This window comes from Trachypithecus francoisi, unplaced genomic scaffold (genome assembly GCF_009764315.1).
Source record: "Trachypithecus francoisi isolate TF-2019V2 unplaced genomic scaffold, Tfra_2.0 Lachesis_group16, whole genome shotgun sequence".
Classification (NCBI taxonomy): domain Eukaryota; kingdom Metazoa; phylum Chordata; class Mammalia; order Primates; family Cercopithecidae; genus Trachypithecus; species Trachypithecus francoisi.
The window spans coordinates 84,927,008-84,938,748 of NW_022681461.1; the positions used below are offsets into that span (position 1 = coordinate 84,927,008).

Consider the following 11,741-nt stretch of genomic DNA (forward strand, 5'->3'; position numbering starts at 1 on the left):
TGCAAATATAAATCTGGTCTAAAGCTGCAGACTCTCAAGCAATGATGCACAGCTTCCTTCATCCTCCATTCTAAGAGAATTAAAAGCTTATGGGCCAAACAATACCAAATGTACAGGTTTCAGAAATCATCTAAGTTAAGTCATTTACTAGTTTTAGCTAAGATAGATCTGGCACACTGACATGTGATCACTTACATACAATAGTGTGAAGTGAAGTTTTTGAACACTAAATGTTAGTAGTATAGCTTGAAGTATATACCAGAAGAAGAACAGCAGGGTTATCAATTTAACGTATCAGCCAATTTGCTTCATCTGCTTTTAAGTCCATATTCTATACCCTAAATGTAGTTATCTTTCCCTAAGCTGAGAGCTTCCTATCACATCAGTATCTTCATTATGAAGAAAAGGAGACTTAGATGATGTTTTCTTTATCACAACCGCTGCATCAATTGCCTAGGACTGCAACAGCTTCATGGAAGTCCAGGAAATGTTCTTGCATAAGGTTACTGCCTTAGCTGACTTCAAACTGCCCCATACGAAACGTACATATTCACCCTCAGTGAAGGCTTTAAAAACACAAACAAGTTGACAAATGGGTTAAACTAGGCAAATATAGCAAGTGCCTTCAGAGCTGTTAACTCAGGAATTCTCTCAATTACAAAATCGAGCAGAGAAGTTGCTTTTCTTTTTCAAAGTCCAGGTGATGACACTATTCCTTACTCCAGATCTGGCATTTTTTCATCACTATCTTGTAAATCGACATCTGCGCCACTGATTTCTGGTAAACCACATCCTCCTTGCCATTCATGTTGTTCATCATTGTTGGGAACAGGCCCCCAAATCTGGCCCCAAAACTGGCCATAAAAAAAATCTCTGCAGTACTGTGACATGTTCGTGATGGCCATGATGCCCACACTGAAGGTTGTGGGTTTACTGGAATGAAGGCAAGGAACATCTGGCCCACCCAGGGCAGAAAACTGCTTAAAGGCATTCCTAAGCCACAAACAATAACATGAGCGATCTGTGTCTTAAGGACATGTTCCTGCTGCAGATAACTAATCAGAGCCCATCATTTTGTTTCCCTTAAGGAACACTTTTAGTTAATCTATAATCTGTAGAAACTGCTTGTCACTGGCTTGCTGTCAATAAATATGTGGGTAAATCTCTGTTCGGGGCTCTCAGCTTTGAAGGCTGTGAGTCCCTTGATTTCCCACTCCACATGCTATATTTCTGTGTGTGTGTCTTTAATTCCTCTACTCACCACTGGGTTAGGGTCTCCATGACCTATCTGGTCTCAGCACATTATCTCAGAGAAATGATCAAAACTAGACATGTCTTCATCTGAATCATCTTCCCAGCTTTTCCAATTACTGAAGTCCACACTAAGACAATTAAGCTTTGCCCTTTCTTTTGTTAACTTTGGCTCATGACTGGCCAGATTCTCCTTTTCATAAACAACATAAAATTGATCTGTCTATTCTTTGATGCTTGGAATCATTTGGATCAACACAGTGAAAAGGATCAATTCTATTTCAATGTTTAAAATTGTCACTTCCTCCAAGACAGCTGAATGTAAGTTTGGATTTTTCAAAATTTACATTAACATCTTTGCTATCTTCAACACAAAATTTAATGACGACATTGTCCCTTTGATGGCATCACTTTGCAGAAGCAGGTTGCTTTGTGAACTGGGCAGGGAGACAGGCACACAGGTGGGTGGGCCTCTCTGGAGGCTGCTGCTAGGGAGTTGACTCTTCTCTGGTCGTTACTCAGTGGTTTCCTCCCTGGTTGAGGCCTCTTCTTTCGCAGCTGCAGCCTGACCTGGGTCCCCAGAATGTACCTAGCAGAGATAGCAGCTCTTTCTGTTGGAGACAAGACGAAAGTGTAGGAAAAGGGGCAGGAGGACAAAGAAGGTCAAATCTTGAATTATTAATAAAGATTACTTTGCTCTCCTTTTCAATGTTGTATTCACTTCCTCCCACCCTTACCACCTTTCCTTTTACACTGCTCTATTATCACCTTATACAATACCCTATAACTTATGATCATCGTTTATTGTCTGTGGTCCATTACTAGAATATAAGCTCCGTGAGGGCAGAAATTGTTGTTGTGTCCAGTGCTATATCCTCAGTGCACACTATATATTTGCTGAATGAATGAACAGCAAAATAACACTAACTACCATTTACTATGTAAATGAAATGTGCTTTGTATGTCATCTCTCAATCTTCACTGCAGACTAATGAAGTCATTTAATATTAAAGTTCTTTCAGCAACTTGAATAGAGGAATGAGAACTTTTGATATGAAAATAGATAAACTTCAGCATAAAATAACAAACGTTTACTATCATTCCCTTCTCTTCACAAGGCTGAGAAAAAAATAAAAAATTCAGTACATTTTTCATTACCTAGTTAGGAATTTCACTAAAATCTTCCTGTAGTTGGGCATCTATCCATATAAATATATTTCTTTCATATAGGCAATAAATATATTTCATTTCCATTGCAATAGCCTGAACATGTAGGATAAACATTCTTTCACATACTAAATAATTGTCAACTCCTGTAAGTAACATTCCAATGTATTTCTGAAAAGAAACTCAATTCATATGAAAATTTATTATGTGAGAATTTATACTACTCTTCTTATCATCTATATTTTACATATCATTTTGATATAGAGTGGGTGAGCTCCAAAGTAGGGCTCAGCCTGCAAGGGTTCTTGGCTTCACCTAGGAAATAATTCAAGGGCAACCTGGTGGTGGGGTACAAGAAAATAGATTTATTTAAGTGGAAGTATTACAGCTCCAGCAGTGTTACGGCTCTGGTGGTGTTACAGTTCTGTGACTGCTCCTGTAGTGCGGGGCTACCCCATAGGTAGTGTGCTGAGAGTAGCAGCTCAGGGCAGTTTTTGCAGTCATATTTATACGTACTTTTAGTTACATGTAGATTAAGGGGTGGTTTATGCAGAAATTGCCAGGAAAAGGGTGACAACTTTTGGGTCATGAGTTCATTGCCATGGAAAGGAGTGGCAACTACCAGGTGTTGCCATGGCCATGGTAAGCTGTCATGGCACGCTGTTAGGCATGTCTTATGGAAAACTGCTTCTGCCTTATCCCTGTTTTAGCTAGTCCTCAATTTTGTCTGGTGTCCGAGCCCCACCTCTGGAGTTGAGTCCAGCCTTCTACCTCAATTTGAACTTCAAAACAATCATTTTAGAAATGTTAACTCCCAAAGGTTTAAAATATTTACAGGCTCACCTGAGCACCATCCTTATATATCATGCAGGCAACTTGCTAATTATTAGTCTTATTTTAAAATATCAATGAAATCAGGAGATTGACACTAGCTTTGAAGTACTGTTCAGAAAAAGAAATCAGACCAAAAAACCCAGAATAATATGATATATACTAGTTATACATGTGCTATTACTTTATCATGAAAATATGTACAATAAGCGTTTCTTTTAAAGTGTATACTACTCTGTATTATTTACATTTTCGTGTGTAAGTGCTACTATTTAAAACAACAATAGTAGTTAATAGTGGCAATCAATAGTAATTAATAGAGGACTAATTAAATAATATGTGTTTTATTTAAAAACATGTTTTCTAAATAATTTTTTATTTTAGAATAGTTTTAGATTTACAGAAAAATTGTGACAGGCACGTTTCTTTATTTTAGACAATCCCCCTCCTTACATATCACATACATTACCCCCATCCTTACAAGGTTATGAAATAATACATGGTTGTCCCTGTTACTTAGCATTCAAGAGATGTCATTTAGCACCTCAGTTTCAGGTCCCACATAGCTTATCTTATGTTAATGAAACAAAAGGAAATAGTTTTCCAGTACTGGGAAGGTTTGTGCTATATCAGTGTTGATGTAGGAGAATTTATCTTTGGATTTCCTCTGTGAAAAACAAGGCCAAATAATTACCATTGATTCCTCTCAGACAGCACAAATGCAACAGATTCTTGGGTAACAAAATGTTCTTCCCAATAATGTAATGTGTATTTTTTTTTCTCTCTTTTTGTTTGAATTTGTGATCCTGGAGGTATTCAGGATTAGCATAATATTTGCAATAATTGCATGTGGCAGTTAAAGAACATTTTGCGTATGGTTTATATTAATCTTAGATCTGTATCTGTGTTGAGACAAATAGGTGTAAAGTGTGATGTCACTTCTTTGCATAAGTGTATGATGTTGATATCACTTGGAAAGTGAAAATCACAATTGATAGAGATTTATATAATGAAATTAAATATTTTATAATATTTTCTGCAATTATAATACTTTATTATTTACAAACTTTCAATATTTTATCTTGATATGTATATTCATGTTTTATTTCTGAATTTAAGTATTACTATAAAAATGTTTTGACCATTCAGTTTCTATACCCTCTGCAGAACAAAATTTCTCCAAATTGAAATAACTAAGAAACACCCTAACAACTATTATGACTGAAAGAGAGATGTTTCCTTACAAATTACTGTCAACAGAACAGAAATTATGTGAAAATAGATTATAACAAACAACGTAATCAGTGATTTTGCTAAAATGAAACAGAATAAATATATAATAATTTATAAATTATGAATGTTTTTATTTTATACTCACTTGAAACATTACTGGTCTATCAAAAGAACACTTAGATATGTACTATAATTATGTTCAGGAATTTTTTGGTATTTGTTGACTTCTAGTCACTGAAAAATTATAGTTTTACAAATATTTTTTATTTTGTCATCATGAAGTCATATTTAAAGATAAGAGCCTAGAGCATATTTTATTGAACAGCTTTTCTTGATTTCTTAATTTTAAATAATTATTTATTTATTAAGAGACAGGATCTAGCTCTGTTGTCCAACTGGAGTGCAGTGGTATGATCATCAGTCCTGTAGCCTTGAACTCCTTGGCTTGAGTGATTGTCCCTCTCATCTCAGCCTCCTGAGTAGGTGGGACTAAAAGCATAGGTGATCTGACTAGCTAATTATTATTTTTTTTTATTTTTGGCTCTTTTGACTACTGTCATCCATGTAAGATGTGACTTGACTTGCTCCTCCTTGCCTTCCGCCATAATTGTGAAACCTCCCCAGCCACACTGAACTAGAAGGGGTTTTGCCACATTGTCCAGGCTGGTCTCGAACTCCTGGGCTCAAGCAGTCTGCCAGCTTCAGCCTCCCAAAGTGTTGGGACTACAGGTATGAGCCATCGTAGACAGCTAATATTTGAACTGAGTGTGGGTTGGCACAGGAAGAGTGGGGAAGAACTGGAGTGAGCCACTGGCTTCAGGTGGGATGCTCAAGTTTTAGTGAGGAATGGGGTCCATCTGCAGACTCCTCTTCAGACTGCCAGTCATGCTCAGGGATCATATCCTCTCTTAACAGGGGTTCCTCACATAGCAGTCAAGTGGGAAACTGGAGATTTGCTTGGAAAATACCCTCATCTGTGTCCCTGCTCTAAGCCTCCTGTTTCTGGTAAGATGGCACGCAGGGAAAAGGATTGATTCTTTCTGTTGACCGGCCTAGAGTGGTACTGCTATGAGTCAAGGGGAAAGGTGTAAGAGCATTTACCAAGATATCTTCCTGAGAGCCCTCTGATGTTACCGTCACCTGACCCTTCTCTAAATAGCCTTTATTTAACTATTTCTCTCAGCCTATAGGACTTGCCCAATGATATGGTTTGGCTCTGTGTCCCCACCCAAATCTGCAGAGGTGGGGCCCTCATGGAGAACCTCTGCTAGGGCAATGTGGAAGGGAAATGTGGGGTCAGAGCCCCCACACAAAGCTGGGGCACTGGCTAGTGGAACTGTGAGAAGAGGGCCTCCAGATCTCAGAGTGGTAGATCCACTGACAGCCTGCACTGTATGCCTGGAAAAGACTCAGCACACTCCACACTAGTCTGTGAAAGCAGCCACGAGGGAGGCTGTACCCTGCAAAGCCACAGGGCCAGTGCTGCCCAAGACAGTGGGAATCGACCTCTTGCATCAGTGTGACCCAAACGTAAGACATGGAGTCAAAGGAGATCATTTTGGAACTTTAAGATTTGACTACCCTGCTGAATTTCGGACTTGCATGGGGCCTGTAGCACCTTTGTTTTGGCCAATTTCTCCCATTTGGAATGGCTGTATTTACCTAATGCCTGTACCCCCACTGTATCTAGGAATAACTAGCTTGCTTTTGATTTTACAGGCTTACAGGCAGAAGGGACTTGTCTTATCTCAGATGAGACTTTGGACTTGGACTTTTGGGTTAATGCTGAAATGACTTGAGACTTGGGTGGACTGTTAGGAAGCATGATTTGTCTTGAAATGTGAAGATATGAGATTTGAGAGGGACCAGGGGCAGAATGATATAGTATGGCTCTGTGTCCTTACCCAAATATCATCTAGTAGCTCCCATAATTCCCACGTGTTGTGGGAGATGATTGAATTATGGAGGCGGGTCTTTCCCATGCTGTCCTCGTGATAGTGAATAAGTCTCATGAGATCTGACAGTATTATAAGGGGGAGTTTCCCTGCACAAGCTCTCTTCCTCCTGCCATCCATGTAAGATGTGACTTGCTCCTCCTTGCCTTCCACCATGATTGTGAGGCCTTCCCAGCTGTGTAGAATTAAACCTTTTTCTTTTGTTAAGAAAAAAAGTTTTAGAGATGGGGTCTTACTATGTTGCCCAGTCTGGTCTCAAACTCCTGGCATCAAGCAATCCTTCTACCTCAGCCTCCCAAGTAACTGGGATTAGAGGCATGAGTCACTGTGCCTGGCTTTTCATTTTAAATATTTATAATATTGTATGTAGGTTTTCATTTTTTATTCTTGCTGTAGGTCCCACAAATGTAAGGGATAGGCTTGTATATCACATATGCCCATTACTATGATCTTAGTATTAATGCCCCCAAAATTTATATGTTTAAAAACCTAATCCCCAAGGTGATGACATTAAGAGGTAGGGCCTTTTCGGAAGTGATTAAGCCATATGGGCAAAGCCCTCATAGGATCAGTGCCCTTAAGAAAGAGGTTGAAGACAATCTGCTGAGCTTGACTGTGCGGGCGTAGGGCCCCATGGCTTCCCCCTGCACCTCTAGGCCACCGAAGTCTGCATCTGCCCTCTGGAGTTCAACCCTCACTTATGATACCCTAGGAGTGACCAGTGCTCCTGGAGGCAGCTGATACATACCTTGCACCTGACTGGGGTGCCTATAGGGCTGGTTGAAGGATATGAGGAGGATGAACAGTTTCTGAGGAAGATGCACCATGTGCTGCTGGATGTGTTGGAGGCACCCTGCAGTGCCCAGAATCTGGACGTGTGTTCTGCCTCAGCCACAGGATTCCCAACATGCTGCTGAATGATGAGGAAACTGAGAGTGTATTGTGCCAAGCGCCAGTTTTCCTTCTTATGATTGTGTATATTTTTGTTGATGTATATCCCGTTTCCTAATTCTGCCATGTGTATCCCCAACCCTTGGCCTAATGGCACACCAAACACACCGTGTTCTTGAGCTCGATAGTAATGTTTTTTCTCATTAAAGGTTCAAACAAAGAAAAAAAGTAAATAAAAAAATAAAAATAAAAAGAGGTTGAAGGGGAGGTGCCTTGCCACCTTCACCATGTGAGGATGCAGAAACAAGATGCTATCTATGGAGCAGAGAGTAGCCCTTACCAGAGACCATATCTGCTAGTTCCTTGATCTTAGACCTTCCAGTCTCCAGAACTGTGAGAAATACATTTCTATTGTAAATTACCCAGTCTAAGGTATTTTGTTACAGCAGCAGAGACCGACAAAGACAGAAATAGGCACAGAGAGATAGGGCGATGTGTTCATAGCAAAACCTAAAAATGTGAAAGCAGCTTTGGAACTGAATAATAAATAAAGGATGGAAAGAATTACAGGTCCACTGCCATGAAAGGAGCCTTAGGGGCAACTCAGGCGAGGGCTCAGAAGAAGGTGAGGTTGAAGAAGCTGTAGAAATAGCTTCCATCTTCTTAGAGATTACCTAAGTGGTTGTGATCAAAATGTTGGTATTATTGAAATACAGATGGTAAAGGCCATTCTGATGAAATCTCAGAAGGAAATGAAGGACATGTTATTGGCAACTGAAGATGAGATGATCTCTGTTACAAAGGGGCAAATAACATGGCCAAATTATGTTCATGTTCTAGAAGAAATCTCTAAGCAAAATGTTGAGGATTTTGACTACTTATAATAAAATGTGGAAGCAGAACTTAAAGATTTGGAAAATTCTCAGCCTGGTCGTACAGTATAGAATGGAAAGGTGTATTCAAGAGAGAACACCAAAGGTGTGGCTAAGTAACCATTTGATAAGGAGATTAGTACGGTGAGGCAGAAATCAGGTGCTATTTATCACGATAATGAAAGAATGACCCCAAAGGCCTTTCAGTGTTTATTTGTGCTGTCCTTCCTAACATAGGCACAGAGTGCCAAGGCTGGGGGCAGCATATCTATATCAAAAGAGGAAGCTTGGGCACCTGTAGGACCTTGGCGCCAGGTGGCCTCAGATCTCCACTTCCTACATTCTGATGCAATGCTCCTCAGCTGCCCCAGGTATGGTTCAAGCAGGGCCATGTGCAGTTTTGGCCACTCTCTGGAAGGCAATATAGTAAATCTTGGTGGTGTCTGTGCAGTACTATCTCTACCAAAGTGCAGACTGCATAACTTGTGAGGGCATGCCTGCCTCCACTTAGATTTCAAAGGATGCCCCAGAAAGCCTCAGAGCCCAGAGAACTGTCACAGGAGCAGGAACACCACAGAGCCCCCAGTATGGCAATGCCCAGTGAAACCGTGGGAGCAGAGCCACCCCCAAGACCCCAGACTGCCAGAGCCACCAGTGTGCAATTCCAGCCTGGGAGAGCCATAGGCATGTGACTCCAATATGTGAGAAATGCTGTATGGGTTGTGCCTAGCAAAGCCATGGAGACAGGACTACCCCCCACCCTCCAAGGGTTTAGAAGGTAAAACGTCAAGTCGAAGATTATTCTTGAGCCTTAATATTTGCCCTGTTGGGTTTTGGAGTTAGTCAGGATTTATTATCTTTTTCTTCTTTCCTACTTCTCCCTTTTGGAAAGGAAATGTCTGCCCTGTACCTACCTCACCATAGTATTTTCAAAGCATGTAACTTGTTTGATTTCAGAGGCTCACAGCTGAAGGAGAATTTGCCTCAGGATGAGTCACACCTTTGAGTCTCAGTCATATTTGATTTAAATGAGACTGTGGACTTCAGACTTTTGAATTGGTGATGGAACAAGTTAAGGCCTGGGGAGCTATTGGGATGGAATGAATACATTCTGCATGTGAGAAGAACATACGTTTTGGACGGCCAGAAGCAGAACTCTGTGGTCTGAATATTGGTGTATCCCCCAGATTTATATGTTGAAACCTAACCCCCAAAGTAATGGTATTAAGAAGTGGAACCTTTTGGGAAGTGATTAAATCACAGAGGCTCTACTCTCGTGAATGGGATCAGCTTTAAAAAGGTTGAAGGGAGCTGTTTTGCTCCTTCTGCCATGTGAGGATGCAGCAACAAGGTGCCATCTGTGGAGAAGACAGCACGCCCTCATCAGACACTAAACTGGCCAGTGCCTTGATCTTGAATTTCTCAGCATTCAGAATTGTGAGAAATTTCTATTACTTACAAATTACTGACTCTGTGTTATTTCCTTATAAATAAAGTGTCCAAGACAGTTATGTGATCCCAGATCACCCATGGCCATAATGTTTTCAGGTGAGACTTCCTGGTGTTCAACTCTCAGCTGCCTTCCAAGCCCATCACTATGAGAATATGGAAACTCCCAAAAAACTTTGACAGAACAGGAGAGCAAAAAGAGACTTGTGTATGCTATATTTGAATCTCCATTTGTCTAACACACAATGTCCCATTTTACTGTGTTTTCCAGAACTCCAAACAGGAAACAGAACAAAAGTTTCCTCTGGGATTTTCGGTTTTTCATAATCCACTCCCACCTTTGGTCAAGGCCTCGACCTTTCTAGGCAGGGTTGCCTTCCTCCCGAGCACAGTAAGCCCCAGGGCTTTGCCTTAATGTAATAAAACTTCAGAGGAACAATAAAATGATTACTGAGAATTGTAAATGCATTGAGAGATATTATTAAATATTATTCTTGCCTTAAAAGTAACAGGTCAGGGAGTACCCAGATATGGCAAAAATTATAAAGATGCTACTACAGTGAATTCTTATAATTTTATATTGCCTTTATATGCATGTATACTCAAATGTATCCATTTTGAGTATAAGTTGGACCTACTTATCCCACAAGCAGGACTTAGTCACCCTTAACAACAATTTCTAGTTCTCTGCCTCTTCCAACTTCCTCAGTGTGGCTGATCAGGATATCTGCTTATACAACTGCCTTCTTGTGACTGCCTCCCTAGGGGACAGTTAGATACAACTTACTTCACTTGCCCACTGACCCCCACACCTCATACGAACTGTGCAGATATGCTCAGCAACCACCTCTCAGTTGCCTGTGACCTCTTGGAACTATTGCCTGCTTATTCTAAACCCATCAATTCAAACTTCCCTTGGGAAACCTGCTTGGGTAACACCCTGAACCCCAATAAAGGTGTTGGCCCAAAGGTCCCTCTCTCTCTCTTGCTCCCCACATGCTGGTTGAGTGCATATCCTGGACGGCTCTCCCCTTCCCGTTGGCGCTCTTTCCCTCTCTTCTATAATCTGTGAGTAATATGCTCTTCTGTTATTTCATGTGTTTTGCTGAGTTGCTCTTCTGTGTCTCACCTGACCAACACACCAAAACCTACCTTCTTTCTCCATCAGGGCTCTCCTAGAGAGGGGCTGTCTTGGTAGGAATAAACTGGACACAGGTCAGACAAGAGCCCCAAAGGCGTCTTCCAGTATAAACAAGTTTTCTGTGAGAGGAACACCCTGTCATGGGTTGGACACCCAGGCATTAGGCTGTCTGCTGGGATAAAGAAGTGTCCCATGAAAGACACACTATAAACATTCATGACCAAATCCCTAGAGCCCTGCAGGGCAGGGGAAGAGTTTTTACCTATGCTCCTGAGAGAGACCTCAAGACCAAATTAGAGGAAAATACAATAGCTACCTAATGAGTAACTTTTTTTTTTTTTTTTTTTTTTTTGAGACGGAGTCTTGCTCTGTCGCCCAGGCTGGAGTGCAGTGGCCGGATCTCAGCTCACTGCAAGCTCCTCCTCCCGGGTTCACGCCATTCTCCTGCCTCAGCCTCCCGGAGTAGCTGGGACTACAGGCGCCCGCTACCTCGCCCGGCTAGCTTTTGTATTTTTTAGTAGAGACGGGGTTTCACCGTGTTAGCCAGGATGGTCTCGATCTCCTGACCTCGTGATCCGCCCGTCTCGGCCTCCCAAAGTGCTGGGATTACAGGCTTGAGCCACCACGCCCGGCATGAGTAACTTTTTTGAAGACTGTTTAGAGCCAGTCTTCTCATTATATAGATAAATAATACAACCTAGAATTTTTTTTTTTTTTTTTTTTTTTTGCAATTAATTTAATGGCAGGACTGGGATTAGAATTCAGGGACTTATCCCTATATTTTCTCCATTCCATTATATTGAGATTTTCTCCCATAGGCTGTTAAACTCTATTCTCTGGAAATTTGAAATAAATTTTGGTCATACGCTATCACTGTTTTTATCTCAGGACAGCTAGAAACACTTCAATTTCTATGTTTACCTTTCTTATGGAGAACATTTTTTAGGGTCT

General features: G+C 40.9%; 1 pseudogene; it reads right to left on the reverse strand.

Moving 5' to 3' along the window:
- Positions 1 to 38: 38 nt before the first annotated feature.
- Positions 39 to 7,455, reverse strand: LOC117099268 (annotated as a pseudogene).
- Between the last annotated feature and the right edge of the window lie 4,286 nt (positions 7,456 to 11,741).